Raw genomic sequence first — 21,744 nt, 5'->3', positions numbered from 1 at the left:
GCTGTCTACACCGAAAATAAGGGTTTCTCCATGAATAAACCCTAGAGGAACGGTCGATTCAATAGTGTCAACACCCGGATTTTTAAGTCCAGATGCCTATTATGCCATACATCGCAATCCCAGGAAGATTGTTGTTGCGAAACATAACAGTTGATATCATAAGTCATCATTCATTACAAACCATAAGCGTCTTACAAAAGGGGATCACATGATCCAATATTACACAAATAGATGATCTACTGATCAACGAACAAATTACATAGCGGAAGCGTAGTAGTAGTGGACTATATAATTCCACAGGCCAACGCTTGACGTCAGAAGAACTCCTAGTTGTTGTAGACATCCGGCTGGCCGTCTTCTTCATATTGCTGCTCCTCTTCATATTCTGGCCATTTGAATAGCCAGGGACACAGCCGTGAGTACTTTAAAGTACTCGCAAACTAATACTAGTATGAGTACTACCAATTTTTGTAAGGGGGTGCTAAGCTCTAGGTTTCTTTGCATAAAGCCAAATTTATTTCATAAGCATTTATTAAAGGACTCTCCATATGCTAACTAACTCACCTGGGAACATTAGTGTCATTCCCACAACTTAGTTGTGCTTCAATTCAAGTCACCATTCAAATCATCAATCCTTTTCAAGAAAACCTCTGACAATGGAACAGTATGGCCTTTCCAACCGTCCGTAACCGTGGACACGGCTATTCGAATAGGTTTACACTCTGCAGAGGTTGCACACTTGTGCCACAACATTTGATTACATCCGTCAGGGATAACCCTGAATCATCATAACTCAGTACGCGGATCATCAACCATAACCTTTCACTTACATACCCTAGTATAGGCACCTCTCCCCATAAGCTTGGCCTCCCAGTGAAGACCAACCGTCAACCTGGGAACTGCACAGGGCTTGGCCGTACAATTCACCTCAATTCACATCATTTCTCAACAACGGGGGCAGCCTCGGCATAACCCCTATGATGCTTGTTCAGAGGGAACCCATACTAAGATGTATAAACTTCTAGTTAAGCCCTACCCATAATCAGGTATTGTGGGGGTACTCAATAATTGGAAAGGTATCGCATCCAAACCAATATCAGTTTTATCAAAAATCACCATCTTCTTTTGGTCATATTCACCTTCAAAAATCATTCAATGGAATGACTCATCATTCCAAAGTTTCAAATTCAACCACAAGTCACATGTTCCCCACTAGAGTAGTCAATTTTATTTGTTGGCACTGGCAACTAGTCTTGAGGAGTGCTACTTAACTCTTAAACTTCTTAGGCTAAGTTTGATACTCTTGTTCTACTCTATACTTAGACCAAAGTTAACTATAAAAGTAAGCTTTAATAAATAAAGTAAAAACTTTGCAAGAATAAAACTTGGGATGGGGTCATGAAGCATAAAGTAATAGGTGAGTGTGCCTTGCCCTAGTAGAGCTTGGCACTTTGCAAGAATATTAGCTTGCCTTGGTTATTGTACTGATCAAATTGATCTTCTTCTCCTTGGAAGTAGGCCTCCTCCTCCTCCTCTTGATACTCTTCCGTACTAGCGTCTAAAATACGAATACGAGGTACAATCACCACACCAATCTTAAGTACTATACTAAGCACACACACATGAGTCACTCAATTTATGCTAGCATCACACCATACTATTAAGTGGGTGGACTTGTTTTCTTAATTAAGAAAAATAATTTCCTCTCATACTAATTAAGGTGTTATTTTTAATTACTTAGAGCAATAATTTCCTCTCATTATCTTATTACCATTTAATTTCCTTCATGAATAATATATGACCTAGGTTGACCAAAGTCAACCTCTTCATACTTATCATTTAAGAAAATGATTTAATTGAGGTGAAGCACCTCATACAATTTAATCCTATCATGGTAAAGATTTAATATCATCAAACAATTCATATGAGACCTACATGACCAGAGTCTCTATCTCATTTTGAAATGTTCATGACAAGATTTAAATGAGAGAGAAGGTCCCATATGATTTATTAATAGTTTTGGACAAGATTCTTGACTAGAAATAGCCATATAGTCCTTTAATTCCACTAAGCCATGATCACCCAAAGTAAGCATGGCATATTTTTGCAGAAACAATTAGTGCAAGTGAAATGTGATTTATAGGAGTTGGAATCAACTCAAAAGCATTTTTGGTTGATTTTTAATAATTATTTTAAGTCACAAAAGCCCCTGCCTTGTTTATTTTGCCACTTTAATTCTACAACAGATCTAGGGTTCAATCCAGTGGCATTGTGTAGATAAAATTCTAAGCTTTCCAAATATATAAAATTTGTAAAATTTGGCCAAGTAGATTTGTCCCTATTAATTTTGAAAAAGGAACCAGTAATCAAATTTGGAAATAACTGAAAACTCGAATTTGAATTAAATGGGCTGGCGGGAAAAGAGATGGGCCGGCCCAGCTTCACGTCTGGCGCGAGTGGGCCGCCTGACAAGCGGGAACCACCTGTCAGGGGGTTTAAACGAGCGAAGCGGTACGGTGAGAGGAGGGCCGTGCGATTAGAGATGAGATCGACGGCTGGGAGTGGTCGTCTTCTCCGGCGAGAGGGAGACTTACGGGCGGCAGAGGTAGGGGGTTGGCGAGCTCGTCTGAGCTCCGGCGATCGTCGGAGGGGTGCGCCGCGACGTTGTTGTCGATGAGGAAGCGCCTGGAAGCAGTTGCGTCGTCTGGTGCGGCCTCCTTCTCCGGCGAGCTTCAGCTACGATGGGCGGCGGCGAGCTTGCGATTGAGGCTCTCTGGTGGCTAATCGAGCAAGGCGAGGTGACTAGGAGGCTCAGGGTGAGGAGGGGAAGTGAGGTGCGTGCTCAATTTGGGAGGAGGAGTCCTCCTTTTATAGCGGCGAGGGGTGGCCGTGGCGGAGCTGGCAGGGCGTCGATGGCGTCGTCGTTCCAGGGCGGCGAAGAGGCAAGGCATGGGCGCGTCTGGTTGCTGGTGTCCTGGCGATCATCACGCTGCCCGTGGAACAGCAAACGGTGGTCTGATGCGACGGTGAGCTTGACGGGAGCGTGCGTCACCGTGGCGGACGGTCGTCGATGCAGTCGTCACTTGCGGCGTTCCCGCGGGCAAGTGGCCATGTCCAGGAGGTGCAGGGTGCGGTGCTGCGTCTACTGGCGCAGAGGTTGAGTGCGGAGGTGACGCGAGGGCGCCGGGCGGCTGACGCTCTGGGCGTGCCAGGGTGCTCGCCGTGTGCGCACTGGCGCGTGCGGGTGCACGTCTGGGCGCGTCTGGCCACGTCGATTTCTACACGCTGCGAGTGATTCTCTCGTCGAGGCTGAGGCTGGGCATGGTCAGGGGAGTGAGAAGGGTCTGCTAGACATGGTGGAGCCGGCTGGAGGTGAGAGGTGAGAGAGATGGCATGGTGTGGTCATGCCATGCCACGGCATGGCCATGCCATTGTCAATGTGAGCCAGCTCCAGTGTTTGCAGGTGATGGAAATGGTGCAGGGGGGTGAGAGGGTGCTGCAGGGATGCAGAGGAGAGCTAGGGCTTGGACTTGGTCTCCTCCAAACTCAGCATGGGCACAATTCTCCTCTCTGCCCACCATGTGTTTGATAAAATGCCCGAACGAAATTAATTTTTGAAATTTGCAAATCTTTTTGGTGGGTTGTAATCATATATTATTTGAAGTATATTGGTGGTGGTGGTCAAAATGAAGTTGAAATGCAAAATCACATTTTGCATATGATCATGAATTTGTTTCAAAGTCTCCACTTGGCTTGCTTCTCATTTGCATTTGGGACAGAGTTTGGGGTGATGGTTTTGGGCAAAGTTGTTATCCTTAAGGTTGTCTTGGATGAGGTGCAAGATTTGGCCAAGTGTAGAAGTGAAAACTCGAAAACCAGGGGCTCAAAGTGGGTATCATGCTGAAATTGGCACAAGTGACCATAGCTCACATGTGAGCTCAAATTTGATTCAAATTTGATTTCATTTGGGTTTCTTTCATTCCAAAAGTCCTAATAAGTGTTTATTAACCATTTACAACCAATGGTGCAAGCCAAAGTGGGCTAGGTTAAAGATTTGTAAAAATGGCATAGGCCATATGTGTGTGTTGAGTTGATTTTTATATTTTCTTTTCTCATTTCTTTTCTTTTGGATTTGGATGATCATGAGATCATGGTTAGGGTTTTAGAGTAAGTGTAAACACATAAACCAGCATCATGGCAAAATGCACACTCAAACGATTAATAGGGTGAGCTATATGCATAGCACTATATGATGAGAAAAAGTTTTTGTTGGTTCTCAAATTTGGGTTTTTGAAACTCTCTCTTTCTTCTTTATTGAAAAGTTGGGATGTTACAAACCCTTCCCCCTTACAAAAGATCTCGTCCCGAGATCTAAAGAAAACTAGGTACTAAAGAGATCTGGGTATTCCTTCTTCATATCCTCTTCGCGCTCCCAAGTGGCTTCTTCTTCAGTGTGATTGCTCCACTGAATTTTTAGGAACTTGATACTCCTGGTGCGGGTGGTCCTGAAAGCTTCTTCAAGTATGCGGATAGGCACTTCACGGTATGTCAGGTCCTTGTTGATATCAATAGCTCCGTGGTCGATGTTCTTGAACACTTCGGTCTTCTCCGGCACGTCTAGGCACTTCCGAAGTAGTGAGATGTGAAACACATTGTGCACCGCGGACATTTCTTCCGGTAGTTCAAGCTGATATGAAACTTCTCCTCGGCGACTCAGCACTTTGAAAGGTCCAACATATCTGGGGGCGAGCTTTCCTCTGAGTTGGAACCTCTGCATTCCTTTGAGGGGTGAGACCTTGAGATACACAAAATCTCCGATTTCGAATGTCATCTCCCGGCGTCTCTTGTCAGCGTAACTCTTCTGTCTTGACTGGGCGGTCTTGAGGTATTCACGGATCTTGTGCACCTTCTCTTCAGCTTCTCAGAGAACATCTGGGCCGAAGACTTGGCTATCTCCGACTTCCGACCAGTTCAAAGGGGTACGGCACTTTCTTCCGTACAGGGCTTCAAAGGGGGCCATCTGTAAGCTGGCTTGATAACTGTTGTTGTAGGAGAATTCTGCATAAGGTAGGCAGTCTTCCCATTTGGATCCATACTCTAGCACACAGGCTCTCAACATATCTTCAAGTATTTGGTTGACTCTCTCGGTCTGTCCGTCAGACTGCGGGTGATAAGCTGTGCTGAAATTCAGACGGGTTCCTAGTCCTTCATGCACTTTCTGCCAGAATCTTGAGGTGAATTGGGATCCTCTATCTGACACAATTGACTTTGGGGTTCCATGTAGGGCGACTATTCTGGAGATGTATAACTCCGCTAGCTTGGGGCCTTGGTAGGTGGTCTTGACAGGGATGAAATGGGCTACCTTAGTCAATCTATCGACTACTACCCAAATGGAATCATTTCCTCTGCTAGATTTGGGCAATCCAGTGATAAAATCCATTCCTACTGAATCCCACTTCCATTCCGGAATCTGTAACGGTTGCAACAATCCTGCGGGTCGCTGGTGTTCTGCTTTGACTCTCTGACAGATATCACACTTGGCGATGTAGCTTCCAATTTCTCTCTTCATTCCATGACACCAGAATTGTTCTTTCAAATCTTGATACATCTTGGTTCCACCGGGGTGAATGGAGTATAGGGTGTCGTGAGCTTCCTTCAGAATGACTTGCTTCAACTCTGAATCTGATGGTACACACAGGCGTCCGTTGTACCAAAGAACTCCTTCTTCATCAATGGTGAACCCCGGTGCTTTTCCTGCAGCTATCTGACTCTTGATTCCGTCAATGCTGGCATTTCCCTTCTGGGCTTCCTTTATCTGACTCATCAAGGTGGGTTGGAGCTCAATGCTGGCTAAGAATCCTTCGCTCACTAGCTCTAGTCTGAACTGTTCAAACTCTTGATACAGGCTGGGTTGTTCTATTGCGATCATGGAGTTCAACTGACACGGCAGTCTACTTAGGGCGTCCGCTACCACATTGGCCTTGCCGGGGTGGTAGTGAATCTCCATGTCGTAATCCTTGATTAATTCTATCCATCTGCGCTGTCTCATATTCAGCTCCTTCTGGGTGAAAATATACTTCAAGCTCTTGTGATCTGAATATATCTCGCATCGATTACCCATGAGGTAATGACGCTAAACTTTCAGGGCTAAGACTACGGCTGCTAACTCCAAGTCATGTGTTGGGTAGTTCTGCTCATGTTGCTTCAGTTGCCTTGACAGATATGATATCACCTTGCCTTCTTGCATCAACACACATCCAAGACCAATCTTGGATGCATCACAATAGACATCGAATGGCTTAGTGATATCGGGCATGATCAGGATTGGGGCTGTGGTCAATCTTCTCTTGAGCTACTGAAAACTCTCTTCACATTTATCATTCCATTCAAATTTCTTATCCTTCTTCAACAGTTGGGTCATTGGTCTAGCTATGCTTGAAAAGCTTTCCACAAATCTGCGGTAATATCCCGCTAATCCAAGAAAAGCGCGGACCTCGATCTGGGTGGTTGGGGCTTGCCATTCGGTAACGGTCTTGATCTTAGCGGGATCTACGGCAATACCTCCGGCAGACAAGATATGTCCCAGGAATCCTACTTCCTTCAGCCAAAACTCACATTTGCTGAACTTGGCATACAACTGATGCTGTCTAAGGGTTTCTAGGATAATCTCCAAATGTTGCTCATGTTCTTCTTCGGATTTAGAGTAGATAAGGATGTCGTCGATGAAGACAACGACAAATTTATTCAAAAAGTCCATAAAGATCTTATTCATGAGATTCATGAAGTAAGCAGGGGCATTGGTCAATCCAAATGACATGACATTGTACTCGTACAATCCATATCGGGTGGTAAAGGCAGTCTTAGGAATATCTGTGGCACGGATCTTCAGTTGGTGGTAACCAGTCCTAAGATCAATCTTAGAGAACACTTTGGCACCGGCCAGCTGGTCAAACAGGTCTTCTATCTTTGGCAGGGGGTACTTGTTCTTGATGGTGACATCGTTAAGCTTACGGTAATCCGTACATAAACGAGTGGCACCGTCCTTCTTATCCACAAACAAAACTGGGGATCTCCAGGGCGAGGCACTCGGTTGGATCAAACCTTTGGCTAGCATATCATCCAGTTGCTTCTTCAGTTCGACTAACTCGGCGGGGTTCATGCTATAGGCTCTCTGGGCTATAGGTCCAGTTCCAGGGATTAACTCAATGATAAACTCGATATCCCGATCTGGGGGCATACCAGGTAAATCATCAGGAAACACATCAGGGTATCGACAGACGACCCTGATCTGATCCAAGGTTGGCTGGGCTAAACTCTAGTTGCAGGTAAACTTTCTGGGCAGCCTTTCAGATACATGCTCTACTAATATATCCGGTGCTACTAGTCATGGTGATGGCCTTCTTGGCACAGTCAATCAATCCATGATGTTTCGACATCCAATCCATACCCAGTACTACTTCCAAACCTTTTGTTCCTAGAACAATCAAATTTGCATAAAAATCTACTTCATGCATTCTGATAGGCACATCTTTGCAAATTTTTCTAGCTTTTGTAGTCGAACCAGGTATTTGGACTATCATGACATGCTTCAAACTGATTGGTTGAATTTTACTTGTGCATGCAAAGTCTTCAGTGACAAATGAATGTGATGCCCCGGAATCAAACAACACTCGTGCAGGTACTGAATTAACAGAAAACATACCCAGCACAACATCTGGTGCTTCCTGGGCTTCCTCGGCGTTCATGTGGTAGAGGCGACCGTTGCGGTTGTTGGGGTTGTTGGGGGTGAACTTCTTGCCGGTGGAGACACGGCGTTGCTGCTGAGCAGGTGCAGCGGTGTTGGCGGCATTCTTGGCTAACCTTTTGGGGCACTCATTGGAGTAGTGTCCCACGACTCCACACTCGTAACAAGTGATGGTGGACTTGTCCTTGGGGGTGACGGGGATGGCGTTGCTCCCAGTCCTCGGAGCGGTGTTGGTGTTGCTGTTGTTGTTGTTGGGGGCTCTCGGCGGAGCGTGGTTGAAGTTGTTGTTGTTGTGGTAGTTGCTGTTGTTGTGGTAGCCTCCTGGCCTGGGGTTTCCTCCATTCCGGTTCTGAAAACCCGGACGTGAAGTCTGCATCTGGGGCTTGTTGTTCCTTGGGGCAAAACCTCCGCTTGAGCTGGGGCGATACTTCTGAGTGTTGCTGGGCCCACTTTGGTGCATCGTGCGGCGTTTGCGGTTCTCGTTGGCTTGGTGAAGTTTGCCTTCCATCTGGATGGCGGAATCCACCAGGGCTTCAAGGTCGGCGAAGGGGATATTGACCAAGACTGTCTGCATCTCATCATGCAGACCATTCAGGAATCTCTCCTTTCTCTTTTCTGTGGTGTCGGTTTCATCGGGGGCGTACTGATGGCGTGTAACTCACACGTTCGTTGGGAACCCCAAGAGGAAGGTATGATGCGCACAGCAGCAAGTTTTCCCTCAGAAAGAAACCAAGGTTTATCGAACCAGGAGGAGCCAAGAAGCACGTTGAAGGTTGATGGCGGCGGGATGTAGTGCGGCGCAACACCAGAGATTCCAGCGCCAACGTGGAACCTGCACAACACAACCAAAGTACTTTGCCCCAACGAAACAGTGAGGTTGTCAATCTCACCGGCTTGCTGTAACAAAGGATTAACCGTATTGTGTGGAAGATGATTGTTTGCGGAAAACTTGAGAACAGATGTGCGAGATTGTATTTCAGTAAAGAGAATTGGACCGGGGTCCACAGTTCACTAGAGGTGTCTCTCCCATAAGACGAACAGCATGTTGGGTGAACAAATTACAGTTGGGCAATTGACAAATAAAGAGAGCATGACCATGCACATACATATCATGATGAGTATAGTGAGATTTAATTGGGCATTACGACAAAGTACATAGACCGCCATCCAACTGCATCTATGCCTAAAAAGTCCACCTTCAGGTTATCATCCGAACCCCCTCCAGTATTAAGTTGCTAACAACAGACAATTGCATTAAGTATTGCGCGTAATGTAACTAGTGACTACATCCTTGAACATAGCACTAATGTTTTATCCCTAGTGGCAACAGCACATCCATAACCTTAGTGGTTCTTGTCACTCCTCCAGATTCACAGAGGCATGAACCCACTATCGAGCATAAATACTCCCTCTTGGAGTTACTAGCATCAACTTGGCCAGAGCATCTACTAATAACGGAGAGCATGCAAGATCATAAACAACACATAAGCATAGCTTTGATAATCAACATAACAAGTATTCTCTATTCATCGGATCCCAACAAACGCAACATATAGAATTACAGATAGATGATCTTGATCATGTTAGGCAGCTCACAAGATCCGACAATGATAGCACAATGGGGAGAAGACAACCATCTAGCTACTGCTATGGACCCATAGTCCAGGGGTAGACTACTCACACATCACACCGGAGGCGACCATGGTGGCGTAGAGTCCTCCGGGAGATGATTCCCCTCTCCGGCAGGGTGCCGGAGGCGATCTCCTGGATCCCCCGAGATGGGATCGGCGGCGGCGGCGTCTCTGGAAGGTTTTCCGTATCGTGGTTCTCGGTACTGGGGTTTTCGTCACGGAGACTTTTTATAGGCGAAAGGGCAGGTCAAGAGGCGGCACGGGGGCCCCACACCACAGGGCCACGCGGCCAAGGGGGGGGCCGCGCCGCCCTAGGGTGTGGCCCCTCCGTGGCCCCTCTTCGTCTCTCCTTCGGACTTCTGGAAGCTTCGTGAGAAAATAGGCCCCTGGGCTTTGATTTCGTCCAATTCCGAGAATATTTCCTTACTAGGATTTCTGACACCAAAAACAGCAGAAAGCAAAGAATCGGCACTTCGGCATCTTGTTAATAGGTTAGTTCCAGAAAATGCACGAATATGACATAAAGTGTGCATAAAACATGTAGATAACATCAATAATGTGGCATGGAACATAAGAAATTATCGATACGTCGGAGACGTATCAGCATCCCCAAGCTTAGTGACATAGGCATCCCAAATGGGCCTGCCGAAGATGGTACCCGGGGTTTACTGGAAGCCCAATACCCGAAGAATAAGAAGATTCGGGAGCCCAAGATTTACTAAGGAAAGATAGAGTTGTAATAGGAAGTGTTGTTTGTAATCTGGCGGGATGAGTTAGAAACCGTCCCGGACTCTGTAAACTTGTATAGCACGAATCCCTCGGCTTCACCTCATAAAAAGGGGGAGTCGAGGGACAAAGAATCAATCAAATCATTGTCTGCAAACCCTAGTTTTCATAGTCGTCGAGTACTTTTCGGCTGAAACCTTCGAGATCTACTTGCCCTCTACTTCTAACTAAACCCTAGCCTACAATCCATAGGCATTGACAAGTTAATCCCTTGTCAATTGGCGCCGTCTGTGGGAATTAGAGGCGTAAGGAGCTGATCTCGATGGCACGCTCAAGATCTTCGACATCGTCAACCGCAAGCAACACAATGGATCGAGGTAAACAGATCGCTACTGGTCTTGTCGATTTTGTACCTCACCCACCCTCCCGTTTGGATGCATATGCGTATCTGGCGGAGCCCATGGAGATGACGTTCGGAAGGTTCCACTTTCGCGTCGAGAAGGAAGGATCGTATCGTGTCGAAATTCCGATTTCGTCGGGATCATCAGTGGCCGATTCCGATTTTTCAAGCTATGCATCGTCAAACGAGTCAGGAGAAGAAGAAACCTCGGCGACACGCTACGTCAGTATCAGAGCAAGAGAGAAACTCGCCAAGATCTTCAACGACATATCGTTTGAGTCATCTGCGGACTCGTATATAAGCGATGGCTCAAGCGATGTCGACAGTCATGACTTCATCGACAAATCTCTCACAGTGGGCAAGGTCTTCATCAATCTCAACGATGATGTCACCAAACCCAACATAGATCTGAGTACAAGGTATCATCAGATTTACGCCATTGAAGGTCAAGAGGAGACATCTGAGGCTTTCGACAGTTTGGGAAATCCATACGTCGATCCCTCCAATCTGCGACAAGGCTTGGGCAACAAATACGACGGGCAGAGCCGCGAGATAGAGTTCAACTTTCACAAGCAGCGTGGGACAGAGCTGCGAGAGCTATGAACGGCACAGAACCAATGGCTACCACAGCCACACCAGAAGAATTGCAAGCATATCAATATAGGCTCGCACGAGCTGCCAGGGAATTGGAAAAACAGACAGCTGAGTTGAACAGGAGAAAGGAGGCAGCTTCTGCATCCAGCAGGAGAAGGGCAGATCTAAGTCGACAATCTAGAACTACGGGTGATAGCCATCGGGAGGCGCGAAACAGAGCAAGATCCAGGCTGCAACACATACCCGAAGCGTAAAGAGAACACTTGGTTCAAAACCTCGACATGTCCTTTATGTCGATAGATACAAGAGGAAACATCATCCCTAAGACACCGAGAGGCTGGGTATATGGCGACACATGCTTTTATCCTTGCATCTAAACCACCTCCGGGTGACCCAAGGGAAACACTGTACAATATGGCGGTAGCAGGAGTTGGAGCTATGGGGACAGCGTTTATATCAACGCCTCCCGAAGGAGTGGCAAGGCAAAATAGTCCGCGACCCGCAAGAAGCAACAGCGGCAGCACTCGAAGGGCCAAGTGGAGCAAGAGACACAAGAAGCACAAGCAAGAGTCGACGAGAGCGCGGCAAAACAGAAGGGATCATCGGCAATCCCGAACTCAACGACGAAGATATGTGCGGCTTACCATGCTTCACGAGGAGAGTCCGAAAACGCGAGTCCCCTCGGGATTCAAGTTACCCGATAATTTCAAGAAATTCGACGGCCTTCAAGATCCGGAGGATTGGCTAGTCGACTATCCGGAGACGGTGAAGGCGACGGGAGGAACTAGGGCAACAGCCATGCAAAGCATCCAGGTGCACCTGAGTGGTGCCGCACGATCATGGATAAAGAAACTCGCTCCAGGATCCATCGACAGTTGGGAAAGTTTCGAGGACGTGTTCGTCAAGAACTTCAGATCCACGTGCAAAAAACCCGCATCGTTAGAGGAGTTGAGAGCGTGTCGACAAAAGCCAGATGAGCCAATGAGAAAGTACATCCAGAGATGGAATATCATCAAAAACTCGGCAGAAAACATATCTGACGAGAGAGCAATAGATGCGTTTGTCGCGAGTCGCGTGGAGACTTTGTCGAGGATTTGGGAAGGACCAATCCAAGAACAGTATCCGCGTTAATGGAGATAGCAAATAAATGGGCAGATGGAGAAGACGCTGTCCACAACAAACGACACAGGTCGCCAGAGGAGAACCGTGGTCGAAACTATCAACCGAGGCGAAGATTTCCTCGGACGTACCAGAACTACGACGCTCCAGGACAAATTTCGGCAGGTTTTCGGACAAATACAGGAGGCAATAGAGATGATTACCAGAGAAGCAGTGAACAGCGAGGTGATAATAGGGATGATTCACGCAACAGGCAAAATAGTGGGCCGAGGTTTCCAAGACCTTTCGTGTCCCCCGAGGAAATGCTGAACGGACCGTGCCAGATGCACTTCTTCCTCGACAAAGAACGGGAAAAGACGGTCGGGGCACTGCAGAAAGACTGTCGAAATTTTCAGGCAATGTTCGGATACGCAGAAAATGCTCACGCTCGAGCAGCACAGAGAAACCCTCGGGAGCCTAGGAGCGAGATTCATCTACCGCCACCTCCCGCGATTACGAGAGGACAATCGACACCAGCTAAGAATAGCGGCAGCACCTGCACCACCACCCTATGTTGATCCTAACTCCAACGGAGCAGTGTTGATGATTCAGAAGGGAAGGCCGTCCAATAGAGCTCAAAAAGTAATCTCACGACAGGTGTTTATGGCAGAGAAAATGCCTCCACCAACAGTTGAGTACCTTAATTGGTCAGGACAAGATATAGGCTTCACAATAGCAGATCATCCGCAGCAAGTTCCTCGACCAGGGCAGTCAGCACTTATTCTCCGGCGATTATCGCAGGATTTGATGTCTCTCGAGTGTTCATAGACGGCGGCAGCAGCTTGAACCTCATGTATGCGAATACATTGAGGAAGATGAACATATCCTTAGCAAACTTGAAACCAACAGACACAAGATTCCACGGCATCACACCAGAGAAACCAAGTTATCCATTGGGAAAAATCAATCTCGATGTTCAATTTGGGACCCGAGAAAATTATAGAATCGAGAAGCTCGAATTTGAAGTCGTGGATTTTCCATCACAATACCACGCTCTGTTGGGACGACCAGCATATGCTAGATTTATGGCAGTACCACACTATACATACCTGTTGTGGAGGTTGCCCGGACCAAGAGGACCAATCACAGTCAAGGGAAGCTTTGCCTTAGCCGATAAGTGCGACAAGGATTTTCACAGGTTGGCAGAAACTTTTGGGATGCAAGCCGAGTACTTGGCGTCAAAAAGCATGACTGATTACGACGTACTGCCAGACGCTGGAAGGCCAAATAAAGAATCAACTTTCAACACAGAGAAAAATTCTAAGGAGGTGCAGATTCACCCGACAGATCCAAAAAAGACGACATCTATCGCAAACGATATGGATATCGCATAGGAAAGCGCGCTCGTCAAGTTCCTCCGTGAGAACTGGAAAATCTTTGCATGGTGTCCAGCTGACATGCCAGGAGTACCCAGGGAACTTGCCGAGCACCACCTAAATTTGGATCCAACAGCAAAACCAATCAGACAACCTTTGCGGCGTTTTTCGGAACCAAACCGCAAAGCCATGCTTTCAGAAATAAATCGACTCGAAGAAGCTGGTTTTATCAGAGAAATATCTACAGAAGCCACATGGGTAGCTAACCCAGTGATGGTGCCGAAGAAAAACACGACAGTCCTTCGCATGTGCGTCGACTTTACGTGCCTCAATAAACATTGTCCTAAGGATCACTTTCCCCTCCCAAGGATCGATCAAATTATCGACTCCACGGCAGGTTGCGAACGTCTTTCCTTCTTGGATGCATACTCTGGTTATAACCAGATCAGATTAAAAGAAGATGATGAAGCCAAGACAGCGTTTATTACACCTTACGGCGTGTTTTGCTACAAGACAATGCCCTTTGGTCTAAAAAATGCGGGAGCAACATATCAGAGGATGATGCAGAAGTGTTTAGCAACACAGATCGGGAAAAACGTGCAAGTATACATCGATGATGTCGTCATAACATCAAAAAAGGGGACAACATTGATCGAGGATCTCAAAGAAACTTTTGACAACCTCGACAAATTCTGCCTCAAACTGAACCCGACGAAGTGTTCTTTTGGCGTCCCAGATGGAGAACTTCTGGGGTTTCTAGTTTCGGCAAGAGGGATTGAAGCAAATCCCGAAAAAATACAAGCCATAGTAACAATGAGAAAGCCAACAAAGTTGAAAGAAATACAGCAGCTAACTGGGCGAGTCGCAGCTTTGAGCAGGTTCGTCGCCAGATTAGGAGAAAAAGCGTTACCATTTTATGCGCTGATAAAACAAGGAGATAAATTCCAGTGGAACGAAGAGGCCGACAGAGCTTTCGAGGATCTGAAGCGAAAAATCTCGACACCACCAATCCTGGTGGCTCCAAAGGAAAAGGAACCTCTCCTGCTATATATCGCAGCCACGCCCCAAGTGGTTAGCACGGTATTAGTTGTCGAAAGAGAAGAAGAAGGGAAAATCCATGGAGTGCAGCGGCCAGTATACTTCGTGAGCGAAGTCTTGTCACCTTCAAAACAAAGGTACCCTCAGTACCAAAAACTAGCATATGGAGTGTTCACGACAGCACGAAAATTGCGCCACTATTTTTCGGCACACCCGATCATAGTGGTCAATGAAGCTCCCTTATCAAATATCTTGAATAACCTGAAGCTACGGGTCGTGTCTCCCTTTGGGGAATAGAACTTTCCCCTCGGGACATCACGTATGAAAAAGAAAAGCAATAAAGTCGCAAATACGCCGGACTTCATCGCAGAATGGATGGAGTTGCAAAATACGGGACCTCCAGTTTATCGAGAACTTGGACCATGAACTTTGATGGGTCCAAGAGACTAGAAGGAGCTGGCGCAGAGTAGTACTCATATCACCTGAAGGCGACAAATGGAAGGACAGCCTCCGGATGACGTTCCTTAACGCATCTAACAATGAAGCAGAATATGAGGCTCTCATACACGGGATGAAGATGGCAAAAGCTGCGGAGCAACTCGATTAAAAATCTTTGGCGACTCACAGTTGGTGGCTCAGCAAGTTATGAACCAATGTGATGCAATCAATGATAGCATGATGGCATACAAGGAGGTGTACAACGAGCTTGAGAAGTTATTCGATGGATGCGAAGTAAATCATATTAGCAGGTTGAGCAACGACGAAGCCGACGTTCTTGCAAACATCGGGTCACAGTGCCTTCCAATCCCGCCAGGTGTATTCTGGGAAGAGATAACAGAGAGATCCACTAAGCCAACAAAGTCAAAAAAGAAGGAGAAGAAACCCTCGGGGGCTGCCAAGGAAAAGCAAGAGGACGAAGAAGAGGATCAGGACTTGGTCATGGTGATACAGATACCGTGGATGCAGCCGTACATATCATACATCATGAGGAAAGAAATACCCGATGATCCTGTTGAAGCAAGGCGAGTAATTCGACGCTCCAAAGCTTTTACGGTGGTCAAGGGAGAATTGTATAAGCGAAGTATTTCAGGCGTTTTGCAAAGGTGCGTTACACCCGAAGAAGGAAGAATAATGCTGAAGGATGTACACGAAGGAATATGTGGCCACCACGCAAGTAGTCGAGCTATCGCAGCCAAGGTTTTTCGGGCAGGATTCTACTGGTTGACAGCAATCGAGGACGCCAAGGACATAGTAAGAACTTGCGACGCATGTCAAAGGTTCGCCGCAAAACCTCACTCTCCAGCAGCAGAGCTAGCACCAATACCATTGTCTTGGCCCTTTGCTCAATGGGGACTTGATATGGTGGGTAAGTTACACAAATCCTGGCCAGGAGGAAAGGAGTACATGCTAGTAGCTGTCGATAAGTTTACAAAGTGGATAGAAGCGAAGCCGATAAATTCACCGAGATGGAGCATCCATAAAATTCGTAAAAGGCCTCGTCTTCAGATTTGGAGTGCCCCACAGCATCGTCACAGACAACGGCAGCAACTTCACATCCCATGAATTCAAAGATTATTGCGAAGAGGTGGGTATTAAGCTGAACTTTGCGTCAGTTGCACATCCTCAAACCAATGGGCAAGTCGAGAAAGCCAATGGCATCATCTGCAATGGTATCAAGAAGCGCTTGTTAGGACCACTGGAAAAAGCTCGACATACCTGGCCAGAAGAACTACCAAGCGTGTTGTGGAGCATCCGAACAACACCAAACACAAAGCAACGCAGGAAACTCCGTTTTTCCTGGTTCATGGAGCAGAGGCAGTACTACCAATCGAGATAGAGCACAACTCTCCACGTGTCGCTGAATATGATGAAGAAACGTCGAGAAGAGTGCTAGAAGACGACGTCGACGCACTTGATGAAGCCCGAGATGAAGTATTATCTCGGGTAACCAAATATCAACAGGACTTGAAGAATTACCACAGTCGACGTTTGCGGCCAAGATCTTTTCAGGTGGGAGACCTAGTTCTTCGGCTCACGCAAAAAAGTCATGAAAAACTCGAGTCACCATGGCTTGGCCCTTACATTGTCACGGAAGTAATTGGAGGAGGAGCATACAGAATAAAGGACAAGAAGACAGGGGTGGAGGAGCCAAACCCCTGGAACGTGGCGCAACTTAGGCGTTTCTACGCCTAGAGTCAAAATATAGTCTTTGTAAAGCTTCAATGTACTGAAACGCCCGCGAGTTTTCAGACGCACTCTTTTCCTTTTTCGGGGCACCGAGTGGGGCCGGAGAAGGTTTTTAATGAGGCGGGCTCGCGGTGCTGCAATATAATAAAGATAGTGACAATATAACTTTTCTTCTTTATCGACATGACCAAAGTCTTCGCTCCGACGAATTTCAATATAGTTCATCGACAAAAGGAAAAACTTGCCTTGGTATTCAAATACCTCGTGAGTCAACAAAAATACAAAATAGTACTCAATAAAAAGCTTGGGGGCTCATATTCGCCTTAAATATATAAATGCCTTGGTTCAAAACCTCGCAAGTATACAAATATAGTAAAGAGTCACCGAAACACTCGGGGGCTAAACAAACAGAGAAATATAATGATTGCTTTACAATATAGTCATGGATTACAAAGAAAAAATATCTACAAGAAGAAACTAACTAGTCTTGATTCAATATGTCATCAAGAGTAACCCTGTTTTCCTCAGGAGCAGCACCAAGAAAATCGGCATAATGGCCATCGGCAAAAAAGTCGGCATCCATCCGAAGTAGGTCTTCAATCATCTCTTCGGCTATAGGCGTAACCTTCGTGTTAATCCTGTCAACACCAACTCTCCGACGTTTTACTTTTGGTGAACCTTCTCGACAACCTGGGTAAGGTCAAGCTTCGAGTGGCAGATTTGGAGCATGATAAGAGCAAATGGGCGCCAGCTACTAGTTGAGCTTTGACAAAATCATGGATACTGCGAGCATCCTTGAACCTTTCCATCAATTCAGGAAGAGTTTTTGGTTGGACGTTCCGAGGAAACATGGAGTTGTAAACCATGGACAAGGTCTTGGTACAGAAGTCAAGGAAATCGCGAGTTTGAGAGGCGCGATCTTGAAATCTGACAATTTGGCGGGTCCTCTCTGGGGTAGCCCAAAACAACGAACCATGGTCCAGGGAAAGATTAACAAGGAGGGTTGTCCTAGCATTTACCCTCTCTTCCTCGGCAGCAGCATCAACAAAGGCACCTATCAAAACAAAGAAGTGGAAACCTCTAAGAAACAGTAGCATGAAGATAAAAAATATCAGCGGACGAAACAGGCATACCCGACATATCTGCACTGGCTTCATTCATTAATTCGAGCATGAAATTTTCTCGAGTAGTTGCCTTTTCAGCCTCGGAAGCAGCAATTTCCTTAGCAGCCACGGCTTCGTGAGCTTGTTGAAGAGCAATTTTTTCGGCTTCAGATGACTTACGAGATTGCTCCATCATCACAAGTGTTTGCTTCTTCGCATACTGAAGTTGCTGCCGAAGTTCATCCAGTTCTTGCGACAAGGTATCGTCGACAGTGCGATATCAGCAAAAGCTCTCCTCGCACGAGAAGAAGGCGATACATTGGAAGGAGCGGAAGTTGGAGTATAGTTATCAAATATCAACTGAAATTTAGACAAGACAACATCAAATGACAGATAGAGTTTTTCATTAATTTCTTGGAATCATTACAAGGGCACTACAGTAGAGCTAAAGAAATGAGTGTCGCCAAAACAACTACTTTGGCAACAAAAGCAAAAGAAACAGAAAAAGAAACAAGGAGGCATGCAACTAGACATCCGGCCTATATGAGCTAGGAGTCGAAGCTGGCTTGATCCCCGATACGCCAAGATCTTCTTAGTGTTGGGCTTGGCTGCCTTGATCGGCGACCTCCATCTCGAATGCTCTATCTGGCTGGTGTCGCCAACCTTCATCCAATCAAGCGTCCGTTGGCTGTCGACAACCAGGGCAACAAGATACTCTCGACAGCAACCTTCATATTCTCCTGACGCATCTTCAATCCCAGGTCTTCCGACGAATTGAAAAGCTTGGCAAGGGCAAGGAAAGTCGAAGGTTCCTCTTTCTTCGGGAAGAAGTAGGGGAACAATGCCGACAAACTTGCACTGGCATTGGCCACGCCTTCACGAATTTCGCGCCCATGGAACTCCAGAAGAGAAAGTGCATCAAGGAGAGGGTCATTGACGGGATTCTCCAGATCAAAATCTTGGTTTGTTTGGGCTGCCACACGAGACAAACCATTAGTCAAAAACCAAGAAACAGGAAGTACAATAGAAGGGGTTGATGATATTACTCAGCGTACGTCGACTTTGCGACTTGACGCTTGATGATCTCTTGTTCACGCACAGTTTGTGCAGTTTTCTGCTCATCTAAGGCAGATTCGGCATCTTTGAGCCTTCTCTGCAGCTCCTCGACACTAGCAGCTTTCACCTTGGCTTCATCAACCTCGGCCTTGGCTTTGCTAGCAGCAAATTCAGCTTTCTTGCGAGCCGCCTCACTTTGCTCGAGTTTTTGAGCAAGTGCGTCGACACGTTCGTTGGCCTCTGAAAGTTTTTCTGTCGAGATATGAAAAAGAAAGAAAAGAAAGATCAAAAAATAGCGACAAGCAACAGGAATAGAAAGTCAAAGAAAAATAGCAAGTATAAAAGTCGTTACCTTCGGCTCTGGCGGCATATTCACGGTACCCAACAAATTGGGACCCGATCCGAAGAAGCTCTTTGATCATTGGCTGTTCAAAGGTAAGTACATCAAAAGAAACGTCGGCATGAAAAAGAGAAAAGGTGTGAAAAAACAAAATAAGGAAAATATAGATGCCGACAAACTTACATCATCTAAGAGCAGAGTCGACGAACTGCCCAACTGAGGGGCAGGATCAACAATCTTTTCAACCCGTGCCCTTTTTGGTGAAGGGGCACGGGGGCTCGAAGGAGGAGTAGATGTATCAACATTTTGTTGAGGAGGCGACGATTCCTCCCCTTCAACTGGTTTTTCTGAAATAACTAAAGTATGTGACGTGCTCGTTCGAGCAGCCACATCTAAAGTTGGTGTTTCTTCATCATCACTGTGACAAAATAGTGGCAGCATAAAAAGCAAGGCAAAATAAAATTCTTCAAATAAAAAAGGAAAAGAGCAAGGAACCTACGAGCTGATGATACTCTCGATGTATGGATCATAAGCTGCTTTTCGAGGTGAAGGAGCAGTTTCTTCGGGTTTCGAGGTCCCGGAATCTTCGGCATTGCTCCTTTTCCTTTTGCTCTTCGGAGAAACAGCAGGAGGAGGAGATTGCGCTGATGTTGTATCTTCAGAGGCAGCATCCTTCTCAGTAGATCCCGCAGATTTTCGAGAATCTGCGGGTTCATTCACAAAAGAGGGTCTCTGGTTGACATCATCGACAACGGCTCTTTCTTCGACCTCTCCATCCTCAGGAAGAGGAGGAAGGGAAGCCATAGTAGGATGATTCTACAAAGAAATAGTGACAAAAGAGAATAAGTGAGATACCACTGCAAATAAGATACGAGGAACAGTTCAAAATAAGATAAAACTTCGAGAAGACAAAATACCTCGGGAAGAGGATTGGAAGCACTGTATGGTTCCACTCGACAGGAGGAGGGAATAGGATCCTTCTTGCCTAATCGAGAAATTCTTCGAACCAATTTTTCCAAATCCTTTACAGAAAGATCACTGGAGATTCTGTTGGCGTCATTTTCACCAGAATACGTCCAAAGGGGATTTTTGCGAGCCTGAAGAGGCTGCACTCTAATCCTAAGGAAATAGGCAGTAATTTGAACACCAGATAGCTCTTTGCCTCGAGTGTTTTGAAGATGACGGATACGAGCCATGAGCGCCTCTGTCGCCTTTTTCTCTTCTTCAGAAGCTTCGGCATCCCAGGAACGGCGACGCTGAATCCTGGCACTTCCGTCAAAAGGAACTATGTTGTGCTCCACAGAATTGGCGCTTTCTTCGTGGATGTAGAGCCACTTTTGCGCCATCCTTGGACAGAATCAGGAAACTTGACGTCGAAATAATCGACATCAGTCCGAACACAGATAACAACGCCACCTATGTTATAAGTGACGTTGTGGGAGCCATTACGGCGGAGGCAGAAAATGCGCTTCCACAGAGCCCAATTGGGAGTGATTCCGAGGAAGCATTCGCAAAGTGTGATAAAAATAGAAATGTGAAGGATGGAATTGGGAGTCAAGCGGTGCGATTGAATCCCATAAACAAAAAGAAGGCCGCGGAGGAAATCGTGGATTGGGGTTGAAAGGCCGCGGATCAGGTGATCAACAAAACTAACCCGATACTCCATTGGAGGCTTGGGGTAGCTTTCTTCGCTAGGAAAGCGGATGGCGTCCTCCTTCGTCATGAGGCCGAGCCTCTTCAGCGTGTTGATGTCTTGATTGGAGATTTTGGATCTCTCCCACTCAAAATCCTCGGCGGCCATCTTGGATTCCGGCGTGCTGTGGCGAGTCAGACGCGTGCGCGGTGGCATCAACGGCAGTGGGCAGAGCAATGTATGTGCGTACGGAAGATTGGAGAGAGTTGGGCGCAGGGGAAGTTTTGCGAAAAGGAACAGGTGAGCGGCGCAAGCGAGGGGATGAACGAAGGTTGAAGAAGGGTTTATATAAGATTCGGGTGAAGCAGTGTGCCGTTGGATGAAGAAATCGTGTGGTGAGGATGGATCTTCTAGACACAAGGGCAAAAGAGTATTTTTACTGAAATAGGCGTTACCGTACGTGCGCCAGGAAAAGCGGAGGACGTGTGTCCACTACTTGCACGACGTGTCAACATGGTCGAAGCAATGGACCCACAGGGCAGAGAACTCACGACTATTCGAGAAGGATGAAGTAAATTTGATTAAGGGAAGTATGTCGACAAGAAAAAATAACAGAAAAGTGGCGACAGAAAGAATTATTCAATACTTCGGGAGCCTTTGATCAAATACAAGTTTTTGCCCAAATGCTCGGGGGCTACTTCAGAAAAAAGTAAAATTTCGAGTATGACAAATATAGAAATTGCGGGAGCCTACAACCAAGCACAAGTCCTTGGCTGTAGCCTCGGGGGCTACTCCCATCGAGAACGCTGTTCGCGCAC

Source organism: Lolium perenne, chromosome 4 (assembly GCF_019359855.2).
Source record: "Lolium perenne isolate Kyuss_39 chromosome 4, Kyuss_2.0, whole genome shotgun sequence".
In the NCBI taxonomy this organism is placed as follows: Eukaryota; Viridiplantae; Streptophyta; class Magnoliopsida; order Poales; family Poaceae; genus Lolium; species Lolium perenne.
This window is presented reverse-complemented; position numbering follows the sequence as displayed.